The sequence below is a fragment of the Plectrocnemia conspersa genome, unplaced genomic scaffold (genome assembly GCF_051122295.1).
Source record: "Plectrocnemia conspersa isolate PC_06_02 unplaced genomic scaffold, ASM5112229v1 ptg000010l, whole genome shotgun sequence".
In the NCBI taxonomy this organism is placed as follows: domain Eukaryota; kingdom Metazoa; phylum Arthropoda; class Insecta; order Trichoptera; family Polycentropodidae; genus Plectrocnemia; species Plectrocnemia conspersa.
In genome coordinates, this window is record NW_028277174.1 from 7569644 (window position 1) to 7593833 (window position 24190).

Below are 24190 nucleotides of genomic sequence, written 5' to 3' on the forward strand. Positions count from 1 at the left end.
CCTATATGTGCGATTTTGTTTCGTCTTGATCTCGGCAAAACGGTGGAGACAGTTTTCTCTCTCTCGAGTGAGAGTGATTGGAGACCTTCGCGAAAGAACAGGTTCTTCTTCTAAAATATATGCGCACACTCAAAAGGCTCGCATAATCAATCTGGCTTAATGAACTGGTATTGGCATTTTTTTCGAATCTTTAATAGTAGGTACAAGTTTGTGGTCATAAAACACCTAGAATTTTGATTAGTAAGCGGAAATCATTGTTTTAGACGACGTTTATTAATATATTTAATTAGAATGCCTTAAGATAGCAATTTATCTATTTTTTTGTGTTTCCGCAGCAGCTTTCGCTAATTTTAGTGGGGTCAAAATTTAATTTTAATGTAAGTTTTTTGCGGTTTTGGCCGAATTTATACTATAAAAAAGTCATTCTAAATCGTGGAAATCAAACTAGTATGATTAACATAAACAGCTATATGAATAATATATGATCGTTTAAAATAGTTCTTAAGCTTTCAAAAAAATGCGCACGCTTAATTTATATTTATTTAAATTTAAACCAGATCTAAGTTAGGCAAGCTATACACATTTATGCTTTTTTGCAATCACTGACACAACATTTTGTAACATTCGGACACATAATCGTACTATCGACAAGTAAGTAGTACATAAAACAAAAGTTAAATAGTTTTCAAAATGTTCAGTAATGTTTGTATCATATTATTAAAACTTTTTGGGTATTATTATGTTCAGTTTGATTACGCATTTATTCGTGTTCCTAATATTTATACTTTTATACACGAATGTAAGAGATGCATTCTTTAATTGAATAAAAATATTTAGAAATTCTTAATAAGCTATTAAGTCTTATAAAATGACAATAGTTTATGATTATTGTGTATGAAATAGAAATAGTCTTTTCACAGTGATTATATTTTATATAGAGGCAAACTTAAAAAAAGTTTAATTTTCACTAAATGACTAGTAAACGTAGTATTATTATGTATAGAAAACACTCAAATCAGTATATTACGTTTGAAGTTAGATATGAGTGAAAAAGTTTTACACCAATTGCTTTAATATTTTTTTGTTTTAATGTGCGTGAAAATCTATAGACGATGTTTCCATGATTTTGGTTAGTATTTCTTTTCAAAAAATATGCAAAAACGAGCTCTTTTTAATAAAATGAAATAAGTACAAATATTATTAAATGTTTTTCAACCGCTGCATAGAAGGGCTCGGTCCGTGTTTTGCGCAAGAAAAGGCAGATTGCAAAAATGTATGGGGCTTCAAAAACTTACGCTATTAAAATTTCCTGTTGGCGAATTTGTAACTTGTTTTTTGAAATAATATAAAGAGGTTTTTTTATCTTTATCTTATTAGAAATATTTTATTCCTATTACAATCTAGCTGTCAACGCAGCTAATAAGTAATATATTTTTTATTTTTATATATTATATTATGTTGCGAATCATATTTATCTGTGTCAAACTTTTCTTGGGTTTGTTAGAAATAAAAATACGATTCAGGTATAAATACGGAAGCCCGGAATTCCTGCTTAACTTGATGCTCTGTAATCCATCGGTTATGGTCCTTTGATTATTCGTGTCCATTATAACAAATCATTATCATATTAAAATTTGTTCTTTTCATCGATAATTTTCTGTTTATCAATAATATATAAATATCTTCAATAATATTCTATATTATTAAAATCACATACTATATATTACATATATTTTTTATTTATAATTTTTTTTCGGTAATTCTCATTTCTTGATAAATGAAAAACGTCGAGAAACCAGAATGCCTAATTCTGATACATATGCTATAAAAATCTCTCATAAAAAAACATTTATTTGTACTAAAAGTTGTACTGTAAAATATGTTATTTCACTATGAACTAATTAAAAATAACAAGTTTAATAAAATTATATGTCTGATTTTATAAAATACAACAAAATTGCACTCACGCGTCAATATATGAGCAGTTTGTTCATGTTTACTTAATCTTATATATTTTTTATTATTACATATAAAACATTTATCGTAACATTATAAAAAAAATAAACGGGAAATAGATGTTGTAAACTATTTGTTTAATAAGCCCAAGAAAGTAGGGCATTTATAAGTAGCCCGGGTACATAATTTATAATGTTTCAATCGCAATGCACCAGAGATATTATCGACATTTTATCACACGTAATGGTGCTTAGAACGTGACTTAATTTTATACCAAGCCATTTGAGTATTTATTGCAATGTTTGCAAATTTGTTTTGCAAAGGTTTGATTCTTCACATATTATATAGTTATTTAGTCATTTAAATTCAACGCATAATATGTATCACGTGTAATTTGAAATATATATATATTGATAGAAAGGTGATTGTAAATAAGAAACATAATTTTTATGAAAGTCGCACGTGAAAGGTTGAGTTCGGTACTTGCGTTTTTTCTTGCACGAAAGCATCAATCAATAGTTTCGATTTCAACCCACACCGGTCCAATTACTCGCACCACGGGGTACATCGGTACATATACGAATCTCTATCTTTAAAATATGGCTCTTTAGACTTTCATCTGTGGTCATTGTAGTCGATTTTTAACAGTCCTTGGAAACGAATCGTTCGTGGCACGAGCCGGTTAGAAATTCGGTGTCATTGTTTCTTTACGGCTTAATTGCGCCCATTAGGGGGAACGGTAACAGTGTCGGCCTTGCCCCGGTAATTATGGTTCTGTGTTGGTCCGTCACATGGCTGCTGCCCATCGTCCGGACCGGTTCTGGGCATCAGGGCACTCCCCATTTAGACTTAGATGGTGATATTGGTATCCGGCAGCGGATTGACCGTCGCCGTCGCCTAGCTGGACGGACAAATTCATTGCAGCTCGTGACACTTTTCAGTCCCATTATAACTATAAGATTGACATAGATGAGCTTCAATTGCTGTGATGTGGATCGCAAAATGGAGCTACTACTTCTACTCGAGATTTTCTTAAGAATTTTTTTAGATAAATAAACTTTTAAATCTATTAAAATTTAATATAAAAAATAAGTGTATCGGTTACTTGACGACGGAAAAAGCATATGTTAAAATATTAATAGAATTAATATTTATTGCTATATTTTGTTCTGAATTTTGTAGCAGGGGTGTTTATATTTGTTGTTTATAACATATTGTGTTATTTTTGATTATTTTCCACAAACAATTAAGTTCGTCATGTACAGTTTGTTTATGTTAGTAAAGCTCCGTAGGCTCCAGGCGTTTCTAAAGCGGGTTTAAATTCGAATTCCGGACGTCAAGCTAAATGCGAACCAGAGGATGCGAAGAGAGAAGCAGCGGCTTTTGCGATATTCGATGGTCTGAAATTAGGTTGGCCACCCCTCAGTTAAAATTCGTACGAACTTAGTGTGATCAAGCTTAAAAGCTCTTAAAGGACTTATATTTAGTCCATCTTCTGTCTAACATGATAGTGATTCTGAGAGACTATCAATACTAGTCGTGACCGGGAATACAGTTGTAGACGTCGATCGTCGTGGTGTAACACTTCGTTAGCGCAAAACTGACTATGCAAAGCCTACAGGATATTGAAGCTATGTGTTACTAATGAGCTGGTGGATAAGGACCTATGCTCGATCATAAGAAGCAGGTAGAACCAACTGGGGTTTTTTTAGTTCTTGGAGTTTTGATGCCTTGAACTCCAGAGTGGATGTTCTCTAAGCAAGTGTCTGAGGAGTGACCTATAGCCCCTTTAGTAGATTATTTTTGTTTTCCGCCCTTTCGGTAGAACGATCATTTGGAAAGAGCAGGAGGGGGCATTTGATCCTCTTGAATTTTTTGCCTGAAAAATGAATATTATTCAATAAAATACCGTGAATCTTAATGAAATTAAAATATAAAAGAATGACCACTGACTGGTGAACTTTTGCTCCCTCCCCTCTTGGAAAAAGCTGAAATGACGTCCTTGATTCTAAACCAGAAATTATCGGGTTATCCCTCAAAGAAAATCTTGAATCTATCCCGAAAATATTTGTTAAAATATATCATTTCAGTGAAATCATAGAATACATTTTCTCTGGTAGATATATATTTTTACTAGTAAAAAAAAGAGTTCAACTTTTACATATGTAGTAATATATATAAACATTTACACGTTACAGTGAATGTGTATTTTTCAATGAAGTTATATTCTCACTAGTAAAGTCCAAATACATTTTCACCAGTAAACTGTCTAATAATTAAGTAAGGGAGAGAAAAAATTGCTTAGATTTTTATTCAGAAATTTATGAAAAATTAATAATGAAATAAATATACAACTTATTATCAATAAAAGATAATTATAATTTATTTTTAAGGATTTAATTTTGAATAAATAAGGTTAATATGATTATTTGTAAGTAGTATATTATTTTTAATTATGTCAAAATCAGCAGTATTTCACATATCTCATGCATGAAAATAATGTTTTTTTAAGAGCAACTAAATTTATGCATAATAGAACATTTTAGTGACAATTGTCTCACTAAGAGTGTAATGTACAAAACTTATAAAACTTCAATTAAACTATGTTTAAGTATTTTAATAATTAAACATCGAACTAGTCTGACAATCTCAATGTCAAATGCATTATGTATTATAAAACTATTTTAATGTAATATATAAATTTAGATATTTAGATTTTTATATAATAAATTTAGTAGCAAATTGATATAAATGTAAATTAATATATGTATCTTATTTTATTTAGCAATTTATATTATTTTTAAAATATTTAATAGTATTATTAACTTTCTCGTAAAATGTAAAATATAGAGAAATCATTAACATTAATTAGAATTTTTAGCAATATATGTATATATATTAAACTATTCTTCTTCAAATGTTTTCAATATTCCCCTGATATATATATATATATATATATATATATATATATATATATATATATATATATATATATATATATATATATATATATATATATATATATATATATATATATATATATATATATATATATATATATATATATATATATATATATATATATATATATATATATATATATATATATATATATATATATATATATATATATATATATATATATATATATATATATATGTAATCTTTGTTGATGTATAAGAAGGTATGATACTTGATATTACATTATATATCATTATATCATATATCCGATATAGCATATTTCCAAATTTTAAAATGATAATACTGTTTAAATACTTTGATAAATGTTATTATTATTAGAAAATTTAATCATTTTTATATATAAAAAAATATTTGGTAATGTCCATTTCATTTCTATATCAAATGACATGACACAATTAAAGAAATAAAAATCGCATTGATCTATAAAAATATCAAATCTAAAAAGTTACAGATTTAATTAAACTACTTTCTATAATTGAAGATAACCGTTAAGTGTCAATTAAGATGATCATAAATTTAAACTGGTTTGTAGACACATTGTGTCTTTTTAGACATATCTATATAATAATATAAACCGATTATTTATATAATATACAACATAATTTCTTAATACTACTTTCGAATGACATTTTATTGTGTCTGAAGATGTATATTTAAGGCTAACCTTTTATAGAGTTGACATTTCAGTTTAATCTAATATTGTATAATTTGTAATCATGTATAAATATGGGGATGTCTACTATAAAAAAAAGAAAGTTTTTGCTATTAAGAACTATAGAAAATGCTGTTTTTTTATATTTAATTAAAGAAAGACCGAATTATACTTTCATTATGGATTAAAGTACGCGATAAATACATTTTATAGTCTATTTAATAATAAAAAAATGGTGAATCAGTCAATAAATAGTACTCAAGACATTCGTCTTTTAAAGTTCGTGCGCGTTCCACAGGTGCGATAATCGCTCAACAGGTGCGTTACGTGAAAAATGTCGCAAATCCCCTAGCTTTCACTTTTTTCACTTCTAGGGATTTTGGTGAATACCCTGAATTATTCATGGCGTACCATCTGAGACTATTGTGTTGTCTGCGCCGAAATTTCCCTAATTGACCTGTAAGCCGCGTGCAAACGAGACGCGGTTTCGAAATCGCGAATCGATTAGCGATGCAAGTCTTCATCACAAAAGACGCGGCCATTTTTTAAAATGAACAGACACTATGGATAGAGATTAAAGTTTCTTAACGTCTTATAAAAAATTGACTTAATTTCACGGTTGGTTAGAGGCTCTTTTAGTTGGGCAACGCCCGCGAGAGCACTCCAGAAACACTATATCATTATGTGATGTGTAACGCGAGACAACGTATAGCAAAATTATCGAGTTACGTCGTCTCGAGTTGCGTAGGGTGTTTTCACAAAGAAGATGAAACAATACACTTTTACTTTGAAATATTAATACATATTCCACCATTAAGTTAAGTAATAGCATCAACCTTCTTTTTTCAAAGCATGGCTACATATCACATAAAAACATGAACCAATGCTACAGCTTTCCTAAGCTTTAACAATATGCAATAAATTAGAACATTACTTTTCACCATTTATAAAACAATATGATAATATCACAATAATCTATATGTGATAAATCTGAGTGTCGGCGCTCTTTTCAAGGTCCCTTTCAATTTTCTGCGGCTTTGACCTCACGAATTCGTACCTAAGCGTCTACTCACCTTATAGATCGATCGATCTGCATGTGCCCTCACAATGAAAAATATTTACAAAACGAAAATCCACAGCGGGGGTCCGAGCCGTGGCCGTGACAGATGACATACAGGCCGCATATCATTTATCGACGAAACAAAACTTCGATCTCTGCGCACGAAGCGGTCATATGAAAGATTTCATCTATGTATTTACATACAAAGTACATGGGTCGTTCATAAAGTTTCTGTGCTTTAAAAATATCGCGGTAATTCTAAAAAAATTAACTATGAATATAATCAATTTGCCTTATATTGTATTTTGTCGTTTTCCTCTATTCTTTGTTTAATAGACAGTTGCATCAATCTATGTTAGATCAGTTGTACACTAGTAAGAGTTCGGAAACTTTTTAACCAGTCCCACGTGTGTATGAATGTGTGTTATTTTTTAAGCTTTAGCGTTTGACACTCGTCAATGGGAGTGTTTCAACGTTTTAGACACGCGACATAGAAGCGCGTATTACGAACGCGTGTTTGCCATCTAATGCGGTCCATTCACACATCAGTCATTCGATGTCGCGTGTCTGGTGTGTTTGTGTCTGTTTTTTATAGTGGATACACAGTATGTTAGTAGTGTTGATTTTTAATTAACATAATCAGTAATGTTCTTAGATCACTTATTTATTTTTAGTTCATGTTTTTGTATTAAAGCTAAACATTCATAAAGATTGAAAAAAAAATATAGCTAACTGTTAATAAATATAAATAGAATAATGCAAATAATTTTAATGTTAGATCACAATTTAAGTATTTTGTTACTTTTCAGTGCACTACTGTTTTAAATAGCAGTATTTTGCAGATTAAAAATTTATTTAAAGGTTATGTCTATTTTTGCTCTATATTTGAACAGAAAAACTGTAATTACTCTGAAATTTATTAGTTCTATATTAAGTTCTTATCTATCTAATTTAATAAGACATATTCTACTATAAATATAAATAGAAACATTATCATAAATATTTTTTGAATAAGATTTATTGTATTGACAAACAGTAATATGCTACCTAAACATGAAACATTATACCATTTTTTCTCCTCCCGAAGTAATTACTGATAATAAAAAAACATGAGCGAACCTATAAAACTGAATGGCGTAAGTAATTTATGGAAAAAATATGTTTATTATGTTGTTTAACACATTTTTGTCGTAAATAACATATATTTTATCTACAGAAAAGTGCAATAAATAAAATCTTATGTAAATTTTAAAATATGTAAAACTCAATAATTATATAATTAAAACCAAGATAATGGTTAATAATGATATTTAGATTTATAAAAAAATTTTAAAATAAAGTAATAAGAGAATTCGGATAAATAATGAAAATATAAAATAGTTTAAAAAAAATATATATCAATTATTATAAATTTACAAGTTAAGAACTTGGAGCTGATAAGATTTTAATTTATGTGATACATCTAAAGCAAGATGTGCTAAAGTCTTTAATGGCTATATTTAAATTGATGAATAGGTTATCAGGATCTCACCCGATATTTCCAAAGTATTTTTTAGTATATATGTATATATATATATATATATATATATATATATATATATATATATATATATATATATATATATATATATATATATATATATATATATATATATATATATATATATATATATATATATATATATATATATATATATATATATATATATATATATATATATATATATATATAGCATAACCCACATTAGTTTGTTAAAAAGTAATGCACTGTTTGGTGCGGATTTTGGCCTGGAGGCATCATTGGACCATACTTTTTTGAAAATGTGGCTAGTCAAGCAGTGACTTATTAGTGCTCGATATCGCGACATGATAACACAGTTCTTTCTGCCAAAATTGGATGATATTGATGTGGTTTCAACAAGATGGTGCCACATGCAATAAGCCCGTGAAGCAATTCAGTTACTACATCAGACATTTCCTGATCGCGTTAATTTTGAGACACCCTTTATATATAGAAATCAAGTATTATACTAAATTAATATTTCGAAGCTTGCACTATCGTTGGTGAGATTAAATTTGCGACAGAAAATTTAATCACACTACCGACGATAATATCGATATCATTATTTAAATGGGTGAACTCTGCAAATAATGTTATGTTCTCAGTATACATACACACGAAAACGGTGTCCAAGTGGTGCACGTGAGGGGCCCTTTGTTTAAAACGCGCTTTCGGTGCACATACACAGCTTTAAGAGCTTTGCATATACTGTAAAGCTTCGGTGCGATATGCAATTTGCGTATATTGCAACTTGCCCACTTGAACATCTTTGTTTGACCGTATTATCTGTTTATCTGCAAGCACAATGGGACCTACAATAGAGGTAGTACAATTACACGTCATAAAACAACATTGGTGATAATGTTGAAGCGCTTAGTATGGAAGAGGAACGGGAATGTTTAATAATATAATTATTATCATTAATATTTTAGATTTAATTTGATTATCCATAATTTACAATTAATGGGTTGAAAAGTATAATTGTAGATTTTAAATTATTAAAAAAAGTCTCAAAATTATTATTTTATATATCCATTAAACATTGCACTTCCTAGTTTGATCTATTGATAAACATTATTATTCAAGATAACATTAAATTAATTATAAAAAGTACTGAAAAGTTGTAGACATTTTTAAATAAACATATAAAATCACGATTGAACAGTATGTAATCATTATGCCTGCATTACACTCTCTGGAAGTTGGCCAAGGTTGGCCAAGGACGGAGAATATAGTGGGTTACTTCGGTCGAGTTCGGTTCTGCCCGCTCTAAAATCTCTCGGAAGTTGTCCGAGGTTACCGAGAACGGGAGGTAAAGTGGGGGTAATTCAGTCGACTTGGCTAGCTTCGAGCGCTTCCGAACATTGTCGGTAAAAGGACCGGAGTCAAAGGGACCGAAGTCGGAGCTGCTTTTACGAGCGCGAGCGGTGAGATACTTCCCCTTTAAGTGACGACAAAAAAAGAGATATGGTGTTTCGCAAACTGAGATAGAACGAGTAACTCGGTTCAATTTCAGTATGCGCGTAGGTGTCCTATGGTCAACACGCATGTCGAGCGCTGCGTCGTAGTCACGTGGTCAAGTTACAATACCACATGCTTATCGGAGACTTCAACATACTTTTACTGACATCTTTGAATATTTTAGGGCACCAAAAGGGATTAATTATATTTTTGATGGTATATTCTTCTGACAGATATCATTATTATATTTTTTTTTCATATAAAATTAAATAATTGAAAAATAATTAGTGGTACTTGATTTTGTTAAAAAAAATTGTTTTGAATATCCTTATGTATTTTATTAGATCGGTTAATATAAATGTCACACCATAACGAATTCTTATTAAGAATCAGATTCTAGGATAGTCACAGATGTGGTGTTCATATTCTGAAGTATCATTTTTATGCCTTATGGCATTTTGCAAAAGCCGACAAAGATTTTGCGTTAATTTAATATGTACGACCGAAAAGTTTTCACTGGTATTGTATTGGTGAGTGCTCACACAAACTTTTATAATTATCAGTAGCGTAATTTTAATAATTTGACAATTTAAAAATTGCAATTATATGGCACATTTTTCGATCACGCGCAAATATGCCGGCTGTACGTGACAGAAGCCTCCGTCCGGACGGCTTATAAAATTTGCGACAGTGTGGTCGCTTACTCGAAGTCGTAGGCCTCGGCCGACTTCAGTTGTAACTTCGATTCGGACAACTTCCAGAGAGTGTAGTGCTGGTATTACGGTGTAAAAATAGTAAGACAGAACCAAATTTACATATGCGTATATTTCAATATAAATAGTAAAAATAAACGGATTTTTTTCAAGTGTCTATTACCGATAGAATTACGGATTTCATTAAAAGATTAACCTTGTTAATTAATATAATAGTCTTATCTATAATTATAGTCGTAGAAGGAGTAAACTTAGAGATTACTGGCTACTGCTTTTTACGAGAAAACAGTAAGTAAGTGTCACAGATCAGATTGATAAATTGTGATTTAAAAAATATAAATAAAAAAGCGATTGGGTTTATGAAAAATATATTAAGCATTGTTAATTAAGAAGTGCATTTTAATTACTGTATAAAGTGGTTTATAAAGAGATGCATGTTTAATTGAAAGCGAGGTCAGAATATTGTCGTTTCAGATTTAAAACGAGTTTTATAATAAGGCCTTCTTTGAAAATAAAGCTTTGGTAATGATTATCAGCTGACGTTTCGTTTAGTGGTAATATATTAAATTAAGCTGTTTATTTAAGACGTTAAAGTATATCCGAAAATTTTTACATTGTCTTTAAAATATACAGTAAATTTTTTTAAATTAAACTATGGTTTGTGTTGATATAAAACTCATTTATATGTATACTATTCGATAAATTAAATTATTAAAATAGCAAGGTTGCCATTCATTTTATACATGCAATATATTACCTTGAATTTACACGTTAACCTATGCATCTATTGCAATTCGCAAATGTCAATACAGCGTAGGTTAAATCATTAAAACTATATTATACAATTAATTCCTACGTGGTTAACTATCCAATGGTCGTTTATTTGAAATTATGCATTCGATTCGTCCAACTTTTTCACGGTTCATTTTACCTATTAATTAGATGGATCGGTTATAAATTAGCGCAAATCACGTTGATTAATCGGTTCGAAACTGATCGGTAAAGTACCAATCGGAACCGGTTCAGGATGTGGTATTGGCTCGATGGATAATTTCATTATAGAAATCACGATTCTATACCGGTATTGCGGTTTATATAAAAATGTAACTAAGTACATTTTATATACATATAAATAAAAATATATCAACATGTAGTGAAAATAATAAATAATCGTTAATCACGCGGGACGTTTAATTTAATTAACAGATTAATTGTATTTTTTTAAAATAATATAAAATAAATTATATACATATAATATAATTAGATTTTAAAGCTTATAATTATATAATTTAATTTTTAGTTTCAGATTACTAAGCTGGATGACGCTAATACAAACTCGCAACTAATAAGGTAAATAAATATTTTTTTTTTATTAAACTAGATAGTATCATTAATTATTTATTGATTAAGATTAATCGCTTATTAATTATTCATTAAGGTAGTGTTTCCGCATTTATTCTAGACCTAGACATTCACCGATTGATTAAAATATATATTATATTAAAAGCTTATTCAATTAAGGTGCGCTAAAATTATTATTATATATTAAAAGTTGAACGATTATAATTTATTATAAAAATTATAATTGGCAAATATTAATAATTAAAATTCAGATAAATATATGTAAATAATAATACATATATTATAAAAAAAAGTAGTGAACCATAAGTATAAATATTTTTCAAATTAAATTAAAATACATTAATATTTAGAATTTAAAATTTTTTTAAATAAGTATAAAATTATTTACATAATTTGTGTTTATTGGTATAATCACAAAAAAAGCGAAAAAACAATTTACATTTTTCAGAAGTCAAAAATTCACGTCAAAAGCAAAAAGATCGTGTCGGAGCCGTCGCAGTGGGAAACCCTCGGTAACGAGCGTTTCTACTGCGACGGCGACTGTGCGATTTCAGTGCTTTTGACGTGGATTTTTGAATTCTGAGAAAAGATAATTGTTTTTTGCGCTCTTCTATTGTTCTTCATTCGATTCTTACTCGTAATATTGATATAAAAAGTATTAATATAAACGCTTGATAAATGCACGATTTTATTGCTTTTGACCTAAACTGGAAATTCATAATATGGCAACACTGAGCAGTAAAGAAAAAACGACTAATTATCAGGTATTAATTGTGACTAGATATTTTTAATAATTTAGGGCTAATATTTCAACAGAAATCAGTGCTTTCAGGTGACGAATGTGATGGTTAGTATCTTCTTTACTTGTATTTCTATCACTTCCTCTTCTGTTTGAGTGACAATAGAAATGATATACTTATCATTCAAGTATTAAAAACTCGGATAATTTTAATTGCGATCAAACCATTCCTTGATGGACATTTTAAAAGCATTTCAAGTTTTACATTAATCTGAATAAATTAGATATATAACTTGCTTCAGTCTCCTCAGAATCCATTACATCTATTTCCATGTTAGTAAGAATTCTTATTCACGATCGAGCAAGTGTTCCTGTCTTTAATTTTTACAAAAATTGTACCATTCCATATGTAGCAACCAATGTCGTATTTTTTTCTGGAAATTGATTAAGCCATCATCTTTCTCAGAAAGAGTTTTGAGAAGACCAGATGATATTATGGTCCATGGGTTAAATTAAACTTGTAATATTAGACAGTAAACATTTTGCCACCATAAGATCGTAGCTTGTTTTAAATATGCTTTCATTGTGATGAGAAGGCGTATTATCTATTAATTAAGAAACATTTACTTGTAAAAAAATCTTTTATTTTAGAAACCCATTTGATTTTGAACCAACCTTCGAAGATTTCCTTGTCATTTTTGTTGCTTTAATAATCAACATGAAGATTTTTATCTTACCACACTTATAAATTAATAAAAAACAAATTTAGCACTAATAATACTCACCTGGGTGAGTATTATTGGTGAGAATACACTGTACTTTAAAAAATCTTATTTCCTTATAAAAAAAATAAAATTAGTTTTAAAAGCTTTTTGTGTTCATTCTGATACTATTTATTTTTCAACTAGTTTTTAATGTTAATGTTTTTAACTAGAAATAATTGCAATAGTAAACAAAGGCAATTTTTGCCGGATTTTTTGTTCACTTACTACCTTATTGTATAATTGCAATTGTTAATTGATGTTGGTATTTTTTTAAGTATTGTTTTTAGTAGTTTTATATAAAAAAGGATACATAATATGTTTTGAATGGTAAATATAATATAATATAAATGAAAATACATTTACGTTCAACGCTTATTTATGACACAAAAAATACAATACAATGCACCGGCAAATAAAGATAATTGATACCATCACGCACGCATGATGCACAGGTATACCATAATAAGAGTGATTATATAGTTACGCCACTAAACGAGCTGAACAGTTATCGTTACAAAACGTTACCGAAGAACGATTTTTTGCTATACAATACTTTTGACAGTTGCCTGGGGTCAGGGGTCGTCACTTTGACGGGGCCGTTCAACTTTTAGCAGCGATTTTTTGCAGCTGGCAAAAGCAGACAATTAAAAAAAATGCTCGTATGGCATCTGGTGTTGTTCGATAGTTAACAATCGACGGCTAGATTGATCACAATTACAAGTGGTTCAACGATGAATATGATTTTGAATAGAGCACGTTATATAAAATCGGATGAAATGCTCCGGAAATATTCAATACAATTATCTCATCAATTACATATTTATATAACTGGAAAAATTACCAAATAAAGAAGATTGTCACTCAAACGCTTTCATCGATTTACTCAAATGTTCTCAGAGAAAAGCTCGCTCACGCAGTCGTTAAATAATATATCACGTTCATACACTTTTACGCCATCCTGACCTTAAAAGGTGAAAATTCATTTTACATGCAATAGTTTTTTTGTGTTGTTGTTAAATTATCTTTTTGTCCAAATAAAGACACGTAGTCAGGAGTCACGCGTGTGTTTTTTTTGTTACGTTGATAGATACGTTTGTGTCCCACAAAAAGTGAGAATAAAACACTGACGCTATATATATACCGTTGTTCTGCGATTTTATCAAGGACGTTCAGGTGAAATCTATGTCTCTGAGGCTTTGTCTAGTCCACAGGGACAAAAAATCCGGTAAATAATTGCTTTGGTATTTAAAGGCAAGGCGTCAAGCATAATTATAGTGCGTCGTCGAATATGGAAACAGGTGTAAAGAGTGGTTTGTCAACGTGGTAATGGGTGTTTATGAAGTATGTTTGTATTAACTTAGCTATTTAAATCTTAATTAAAATATAGAGAAAATACATAACAACGTACAATTTTAATTATTTTCTTAATATTCATATATACATGATATTTTTTTATTTTTTCTGGACTTTTAGGAAAAATATTGTAAGTGAATTTTGTATTAGCGATTAATATAATATATTTACTCCATTCTATGTAATTTTTCTTTTGACGTTTCTTGAATTATATTTCAGTCAATTCTTTAGTCTTAAAAGTTTTGTATTTTTTCCTTTGCCTTTTTAATTCTTGTCTTGATGGATTACTAAATTACAACGAGTTCTTGAATATTTGTTTAATTTAGATATTCGAGCTCGCTGCGGTTTATTGTATATTTTTAATTAAGAGTCATTACTTATTGTTTGCGTTTTGTCAAATTAAGTTGATATTAAGCTTATGTGCATATAAATTACTTGTTTTCTGCACTACCTACATTTGGAATCGGTGTATTGCTTAATCATGGACAAATTTCTGCTTATTTATTATAATAATCTAGATTTGAAGTCATTATTTAGTGTCGTTAGCAACTTACAAACATTTAATCAGTAAGTAACGTGGCACATAATATTAACTTGAATATTAAGTTGATATTATATGACAGTTCAAATTAGAATAATGTTCTTTACTTAGTGTTATTGATTCCTTGAGAAATTTGAACGTATGTAAAGATATATATTTTTATGTACAATTTGTATTCATATTCCTACAAAATATAATATATCAATGTATATATATAGAAAATATTTTTACTGATTCAATAAATGAAAAAATTACCTAAATATAGATTAAATAAATATTAAAAACTAATAAATATTTATAAGAAGAAACAAAGCATTGTAAGAAACTTGATAATGCAATTAATCGATCCTTGCATTTTATTTTTTTTATTGAGCAAAAAATGCTCTAGGAAGTCGCAACGAAATTTTTATAAATCGTAGTTCCTAGAGTCAGTCATAAAACTTATATTGTCAAACAATGTTTTAGAGGGATAATAAAAAATACACATTTTTAAACTATTTTCTTTAAATGCAGTTGTGAGTATAAGCATCACTTTTTAAAAAAAAAATCAGTATTTGTAAATCATTTAAAAATATTCGTATAAATTTGATTTTCATATTTTTTTAAATTTATAGTTTTCATTTTTCTATATGGTAATTGAAAATTTCCCTTTATTTTTAAATACCTGCTTGTATATATACACACTTATTTTATCGTAAAAAAAATCAATCCAATTTGTCTAGAAATGTTCATTTTTAATTTTTTTAAATGCTAATCATTTCTCTCTATTGATTTAAAAGCAGTTGTAAATTAAGCAGATTTAAAACTAATTATGGTTTTTAAAATTCAGTAGTTCCAAATCATTTAAAAATATAGTATTTTAAAGAAAATCTCGAGAAACAATTTTCGAAAAAACTGCTTAATTGCTGTCTAAGAACGTTGTTGACCCGTATTTATTATTTTTAAGCTTAAAAATATAATAGTAATAATATTATAACATTGTAAAATATAATTATTTATGAAAAAAAATAGAATTTAACTAATAATAAATTTTATACACCTATATTTACCTGAAAGTACTCGATAAAAATACTCAGTAACAAGTACTTATTATTTATTTTTGTTAAAATATATAATTTAGATTCAATAGTCTATATAATTGCATTAAATGAAATATATATTTAACTAAGATTTTTCATAATGTTATCTGTATAATATATATTTTTTTATTATTGTAAATCAACACGTATAGCAATACTTAAGGTAAATAATCATATAAATCAATTAAAAAATTGGTTTTTATTTATGGTAAATTATTTATAATAAATATTAAATTACTATTTTTTTTACCACTTACGAATTATATGCAACTCGCTAGTTTTTAATAATATAAAAAATGTTAGAATTTAATTGCATTGATTAGCAATAAACCTTCATAAGAAAAGTGAAACGTAATAAAATAGTAATTCAAGTTTACCTATGAATAGTTACATAATAATTACTGCATCAATTAAGGATAGAAACTCATTAAAATGTACTAGAATCTGACAATTCAAAATTTATATTTAACTCAATCGATTTGTTCGCTTGTACCTATATTTTAGGGTAATTATGAGATAGCAAATAATATTCTTAATTATTGTATGTACATTGTTATTAAGCTAGGGCATTAATGGTCTATAATCAACAAAATAATAGCTCTAGTTCGTAAAAAAGCATAATTGACTATTGATTTTGTAGAATATAAACTACACATTTTTCAATAATTATTGACTTCCAGTTTTTCTTTAGTATCTTAATATTTACATTATATTGTATAAGGGCATATTTTTCATAAAATTTATTAACAAATATATACGTGTGATATATTATTATTTACCTGCATACTGTACTCTAATTTAACAATTAACTTTAATCGTCCGATTAAAACTAGACACAACTGGAATGTAGCCCGCGTGGGTTAACTTACGAAGCAACCGCAAAGTGTCTACATACTATACAACATACCCACTATAAATTTACACATATCCACATTAAAACTCGCACCTAATTACGCGAAAAGATCATTTGCCAATTTTACGGTTCATCTGCGGCTATATGCATGTGCGCCTAACCGTAAAAGTGTCACCGCGCAATTAACATTCAGCGGTCGTGTGTAGAAGTTTCTATTCGTTTGGTGCTTGTCTTGTACGTTTTTTTTTGCAATCGTTGTACACGAGTTTGAATCGATCGGAAGCAATGGCGATTTCACTGTCATTAACGCAACGTGCGTGTCTGTCGTTTTTATTTTCATAATTTGTACGTGTGTGATGTTAGAAATCACAGCTTCAGAATCAGTCAAGATTTTCGTGACAGATTTTTCAAACATACATATATTACATTAATATTGTATTTACATTATCATTTACAAAAAAATTGCATTCCTATCAATGCCATAAATTACGATTTAAACTATCGTAATTGCTGTTAAAAAAATCAATAATGAAAGCAATCTATTTACTGTCAATACATAATTTATTTTTTAGGTCAGATTTTAAACACAACATTTGCATTGCACGTTATCTTTTATATTCATATAAATTTATCCGCATGACGATTGCTGACGAATAATTTACAATGAAAAAGTTTCGATTTCTGGGCAGTGTTAATTTATACCCACATAAATAATATCATTACAATTTTATAGTCGTTAGTCCTAGAATGATATTGATGAATTAAATGATAATGTCAGTGAAGTACGTAGATAAATAGTTTTGATATCACATAGAGGTGTGCTGTTGTTGCGGTAGGCAACGCAACAAATTGACGTTATTAAATTTCGCTTCGATCATTATATTATAATATGAATGTATCGGATGTAATGGTATCTACAAGAAGACCAGCGATTATTGGGCAACTTTCTTACCAACCTTGACCGTCGCCGGCAATTATTCGGCTGAATAGTTCTAATAAAATTATTATTTATTATCGTTATTTTTTATGGAACATTTGGTGATCTAGTTAAAAGATTGTACTATTAATAGTGAACTAGTATTCATACTATCTATAAACAATTATTTAAATGATATTTATAAAATAAAAATATTTCGTATACTTCTTCTTTTCTTCTAGGAATAACATGAAACTGAATGTATTATTTATTTATTTTGCTGCATTAAATCTGGTTGTCAAATTTCCGATAATACAATACATAAAAAAATTAAATTTGTATAATCTAGATGGTGTTGTTGTTGATTTTTCATTATTTCTTTGCTTCTTCCTTAGGTATTTATTGTAGTCTGAATTTTCAAATCAAATACTTAAATTTACTACTACAAGTTTACATTAGTTCAATATTTTCTATCATGTCTACTATAAATAAAATCAACAATAATTTGCAAACAAATTTTAATACAAACGGAGACAAATTTTAATACAAAAAACTACAATCTGTCTTTGATAATAATGTTCATTATGAAAGTACTACCTAGAAAATGGGTGCTTCTGAATTTAATGTTTCGCTCCTTTTATTTATTTTATATTATATATAAAAAGAGTTAAAATATATACCTGAAATACATCAGTATATATATAATAAGTACATTGCAAACAGCTGTAGTTTAGTTCAGATTCATTATTTGAGGTTGTTTTTTACTTTTTTTATAAATATATTCTTGCTGTGATTTTTTGGGCCCCTCAATGAAAATGGGCCTCGGGAACTTGCTACCTTTCCCTCTCCCTCTCGGAAAGCCTGGTCCCATATAAGTAAGCCAAAAATCCAAAAATTCTAAAACGTAAAATAGCAATTTCATACTATTTTTTGTACAGCTATGTATATGTTAGGCTTTTGTAGCATTATTTTAATAACAAATCAAAAATAATCTAGGATCTGTTTTATAAATTATAAAGTAGATGTATGTATATATGTGTATTTTTATTATATATTATTTTTATTACTTTTGACTATCGTGACGCATTAGGTTTAACCTGTCAGGTCACGATGGTAATAATTTTAATAAATAAGTAAATAAATAAATATACAAAAAAACAACAAAAAACACAAATGATATCACAAATGCATTAAACTAGAAAATGTAAAATAGCAAGAAATAATAAATAAAAAGTCACCACATTTTCTGACCACCGAAGAAAAGTTTTCGATCCATTCAGCATCCTTCACAAAAAATGAAGAGGAAGAAATGCAGTAATTTTTGCAAGCACCACATAAACTTAACTAAAAAATAAGTAAATTTAATTCTACAATTAAAAATCATCAAAGCTGCTAGTCATGATTTAATTACAGAAAAAGTGTTTAAAGAACCACAAAGAAAAATGTAGAAATAATACAAACATTTTTAATGCAAGAATAAGGCACCACTTATCCTTATTCCAAAATTAGTAAAAAAAGCCAGTAGACGTGAGATCTAACAGCTCAATCAGCAATTCGGCTTTCTACAAAAACACGGCATAATTAAACAAATATAGGAAGTTAAAAACAAGATTAATTAAAATCTACAAAAGAAGAAATATTGCTTAGTCGATTTTTGGATATAAGTCAGGTTTTCGACAAAGTGTGCAGATAAATCCTTTGTCTGTCCAGTAAAATCTGTGGTACTTTAGGGTGGTGTACTAGGGTCAGTACCGATTTATTGTACACATACAGGAGACTTGCCAACTACAAAAAGTACTACCTAAAAAAGCTTTGTTGACGACACAGTTATTATGGCTCCATGAAAGCTTCATTAAAACACAAGAATGGCTATGTGTTTGAAGAATAAAAAAAAAACGAGCTAAAGTCTGTCCATTTACAGAAAGAAAACATGTCTTACAGTCCGATTAAATAACGCAATATTTCCACGATTATATGGTGCAGAGTATTTGGGCATGCACCTCGACAAAAGATTTACTTGAAAAACCCACAAAAAGACAGTGGACAGCTGCTTGTATACAAATCAATTTTTAAGCCAATTTGGATGTACGATATTCAACTATGGGGATTAGCAATAACTCTAATATAAAATAATTTAGAGTTTATAAAATATACTTTTAAGAGTTATATTGTATTCTCCGTAACATATCTCAAACTTTCTTATTAAAAAAGTAAAAATTGTCAAGGAAGAAGTGGAAAATGCAAGACCAAAATACAAGGAAAAACTCGAGAAATATCCTAACAAATTTGGCAATAAATTGATTATGGAGACATCGACTGAAAGATTAGATTTAAAGTTGTTCTAATGAACCACTGATGGGTGATTCACCCACGTGAGATTTAAAGATTGTTTTGCTGAATGTCAGAAGACAGAAAAAAATAATATATGAGATAAGACTTGAAACTATTTTTTAATCGATTAGCGATGTTGTCGTTTTAACTAGGAGTGATATGAAAGAGTGTTTACTTGCAATGTGTGTTTAAAATAGCATTGCTAAGTTAGATCGTGATATAGCAATTATGTTATGGACATGCAAACTAGTGTTAAATACATATGCTTATGATAAAATAGCAATTGATAGACAATACGTTTTAGTCGATTCTCATTCAATTTTTTTTACAAAAAATCGCTTTGACAGATTTGGTCTTCCTTTTGTATGAACGGAGAAACTACTCCTTAAATTAATTGTTTATTTCTGTTTATTTTAGTTTTGTTTATAAATATGGAAAATACTGTTTCTTAAAAAAAAAAGCAAATAACATCCCATTAATTCCATTGATTCGCGCGTTGGGTGCCAAATAAGATATTAAGCATGAAATTGTTATTATGTTAACATCAATAAACTTGTTTAGACTCACTTAATGCTGTGCGGTTTATATTGATTACATTAAAGCATATATGAAAGAGTACTTTTTAAAGTATAAAGAAGTAGTTCTAATTTAAAATGAAAAAGTAATATTTTTTATGTTTAATATAGTTTCTTTTCAAATATCGCTAGTACATGATTAAGTATTATTTATTGCATAATTACTTTAAATATATTTTATTAAATAGTTGTTTACATAGATATAAAGACAGCCTTGAATGTATAGATTTCTATTAATAGCAAAAAGTAAAATCGAAAACACTTAATTTAAGATTACACACAAATCTTTGTATTTAATATATTTGGCAGTAGGAAGTCGTAATTGCCGCATTGTAAAAAATTAAATAATAAGCATCCGCACTTTTTCGCGGATATAATGGGAAACGATTCACGTGTGACGTGTCCGAGAGGCATTAAACGAAATAAAAAAAAACAAGAACTAAGAAGCGATTGAATAAATCATAAAAGAGTTGACTTTTTATGGTTAGAAAGCGGACGCGGTCGAAATTCGTCATGAGAGCTTCCCGATGAAAGTCGAGCTTTTTGCGTTCGTTACAATTTCGATTGGCGGTTTTCGATTCGCATACTCCAAATATTACTAATTACATCGAATTAGAAGCACTGCGGTCGTTTCATGTGCCAGTTAACCCATTGTCGACACATGTACCAGTTAACCGTCTCATCTCGGCGTTACGACATAATCGAGTATCGAATTGCGAAACGGCTCAATACCGACGCGAATAATAATTAATTCGAAAGTTCGTACGTCTTCTTTTAACGTTTTTTACTCTGATTTTTTATATCGAGAAACACAAGGACTGGTGTCAATCAAGAGCAAAGTAAAAAAGTTAATGGACACTGCCGATTGCAACCCGCGGCCTTGATTTTAATACAATATTTTTTCAATGCACATTAGTTCTCGTCTTATTGCTTTGAATGATGCGATAAGAGTTTAATTAAAACAGTGATATATTGTTTTTATTCTTTAGTAGTTATATAATTTAAGGTATAATTTTCCAGACACGGTTTAATATCGAGAACATCTATGCGCAAGTTAGAGGAATCTCTTTGTGAAATTTTCCACGTGAAGAGATTCTGAGCGACATTACATGGTCTGATACATCGTCAAGAGCCTTAGAACATTATGCAATAATTTGTGTTAATACTCTATAATATTATAATAAAATTTATTTGTAATAATAATAAGCATTGTTATAGATAATATATTAATGTAAAATATATAATGGCTATTATTAAACATATATGTAGACAGGTGTTTTCTTTCGCCTGTGCATGTATTATATAAAAAAAAATATTATTTTCTTATGCAGTTAATAAGTATAGCATTAAATTATAGTGTTAGTAATAATCTTAAATTTGTAAGAAAAAAAGTAATATAATAAAATAGCAGTATAAGTAAAATAAGTCGAAGATCATAGATATTTTTTTAATTTAAAATAATAAAATTTTCTTTATTTCTATAAATGTTTTAAACATTTGTATTACTTTACAAAACTTAGCCAAAATATTATTTATAAGCATTTTTGTTATAAAATATGAATTTATTTGAAAAGTTGTCATAGAGAAGCGCTTAGTATTTATTTTCTAAATTATATATTTTTATTATTTTCATAATGTTCTATAACCAAGTATTTATAGTTATATGATTTATTTTTAATCAGCATATTTTTACATATAAATCGATTTGTCATTGAGTACTATCTTACTGTTTTCGGGCAAATTATTTCTTTCGAGAAAAAACTCATTATGAATTGAACAACTAAGCTTATTTTTTTAATAAAATTAATTTTAATGAGTTGCTTTTTTCAATCAGTACAAATAATTATTCAATTTTATGTGTACCGATTCATAGAAAGTATATATAGTATTGTTATAAATATATATATAAGATTATTGCTCTTCTTTTATTTTGTTTTGATCAGCAACAAGCGCTCCATATTTATTTTTAGACAAAGATCCTTCCAAAAAACCTAAAACTCTATTTTAAAGCTAAGCGCGTACGGTGAGACATATTCCATTTCGCTCGCTAGCGTTTTAAGTGACGAGAGTGAGTGAGAGATAAGGGCGTGCGGAACGCATGTAACACACGCCCACTTCTCACTCACTCTCGTCACTTAATACGCGAGCGAGCGAAATGGAATGTATCTCACCGTACGCGCCTGCTCTAAACCTTCAGCAATGGACTCGCAAAACAACATCGCATTGGTGGGATTCATCAAGAACCACAATTTATAACAGTATATATGCTACAATGAATGCGTATTACTATTGATAATATATTTTCACTATAATTTCATTGAGATCATATCGAAACACATTTTTACTGTTAAATACATATTTTTACTAGTAAAAATATAATTTCACTGACAGGTGGTAGTGAAATTATACGCTGCTCTTTTGAAAAACAGGAAACATTAATTTTCCTGCATTAAAAAAAAAAATAATATAGTCTCATACCATCAGCAAATTTCGATTATAAAAATAGAACACATATAGTATAAAACCCAAACCTAACTTAAACAAATTAATCAAGCTTTACTTAAAATAAACAAAGTTCAAAATTAACTGTAGTTTTTGAACTTTTATTAAGCCTTTCTGGTTTTAGTAAATTTGGGTAAGTTATGTTTGGGTTTATACAGCATATGGATGTTTCGCAACTATTAAATTGAATTTTACACTTTACTTACACCTAATAATGCTAAACTGTTTCGAATGTACGCGTTACAATACAGTTTCACTGATATTGATACTGACAGTGTAATTAAAAGGCAATTGTTTAATTAAATTATTACTGGTAAAATATATATTCACTGAAAAACAAAAATTCATTGAAACGTATAAAAAAATATAAACATACAAAATCTTATCCATGGATTTGATAATGTATTTCTTAAAAATAAATAGTAAAGGTAACAATACATAAGTTTTTAATATATTAAGTCTGTGACTAATTCATGAAACACCTAGGTTTGAATCTCATCTCACCCAAGTGCTTTTTAATTTCATTCGTGTTTAGTAGATCGATATTAGTTATTATCATATAATTTTAATTCTGATAAAGCATTAAACATTTTTTAATTTACGATAGAATATTATAATTATTAATTTAAATCAATCATGTTCATAATTTATGATTTACAGACATTCATATGAGTCTGGTATTTCACTACTTACTTAGTAGTTATTGATTGTGTTTACCCAGTTGTAATACATGCTGCTATGACATAATAAATAATTAAATGAATAAGATATATAAAATGTTTTAAATGCA

General features: G+C 28.4%; 1 protein-coding gene across 2 annotated transcripts in view; it reads left to right on the top strand.

The window, feature by feature from the left end:
• The window catches only part of RhoGEF64C (Rho guanine nucleotide exchange factor at 64C), a 169653-nt gene that overhangs the window by 103421 nt on the left and 42042 nt on the right, over positions 1-24190 (top strand). For both annotated transcript variants that reach the window (XM_088195518.1, XM_088195519.1), the window contains one exon: positions 11686-11735. The gene's annotated coding sequence lies outside the window, so the exon portion shown is untranslated. The remainder of the gene's footprint in view (positions 1-11685; positions 11736-24190) is intronic.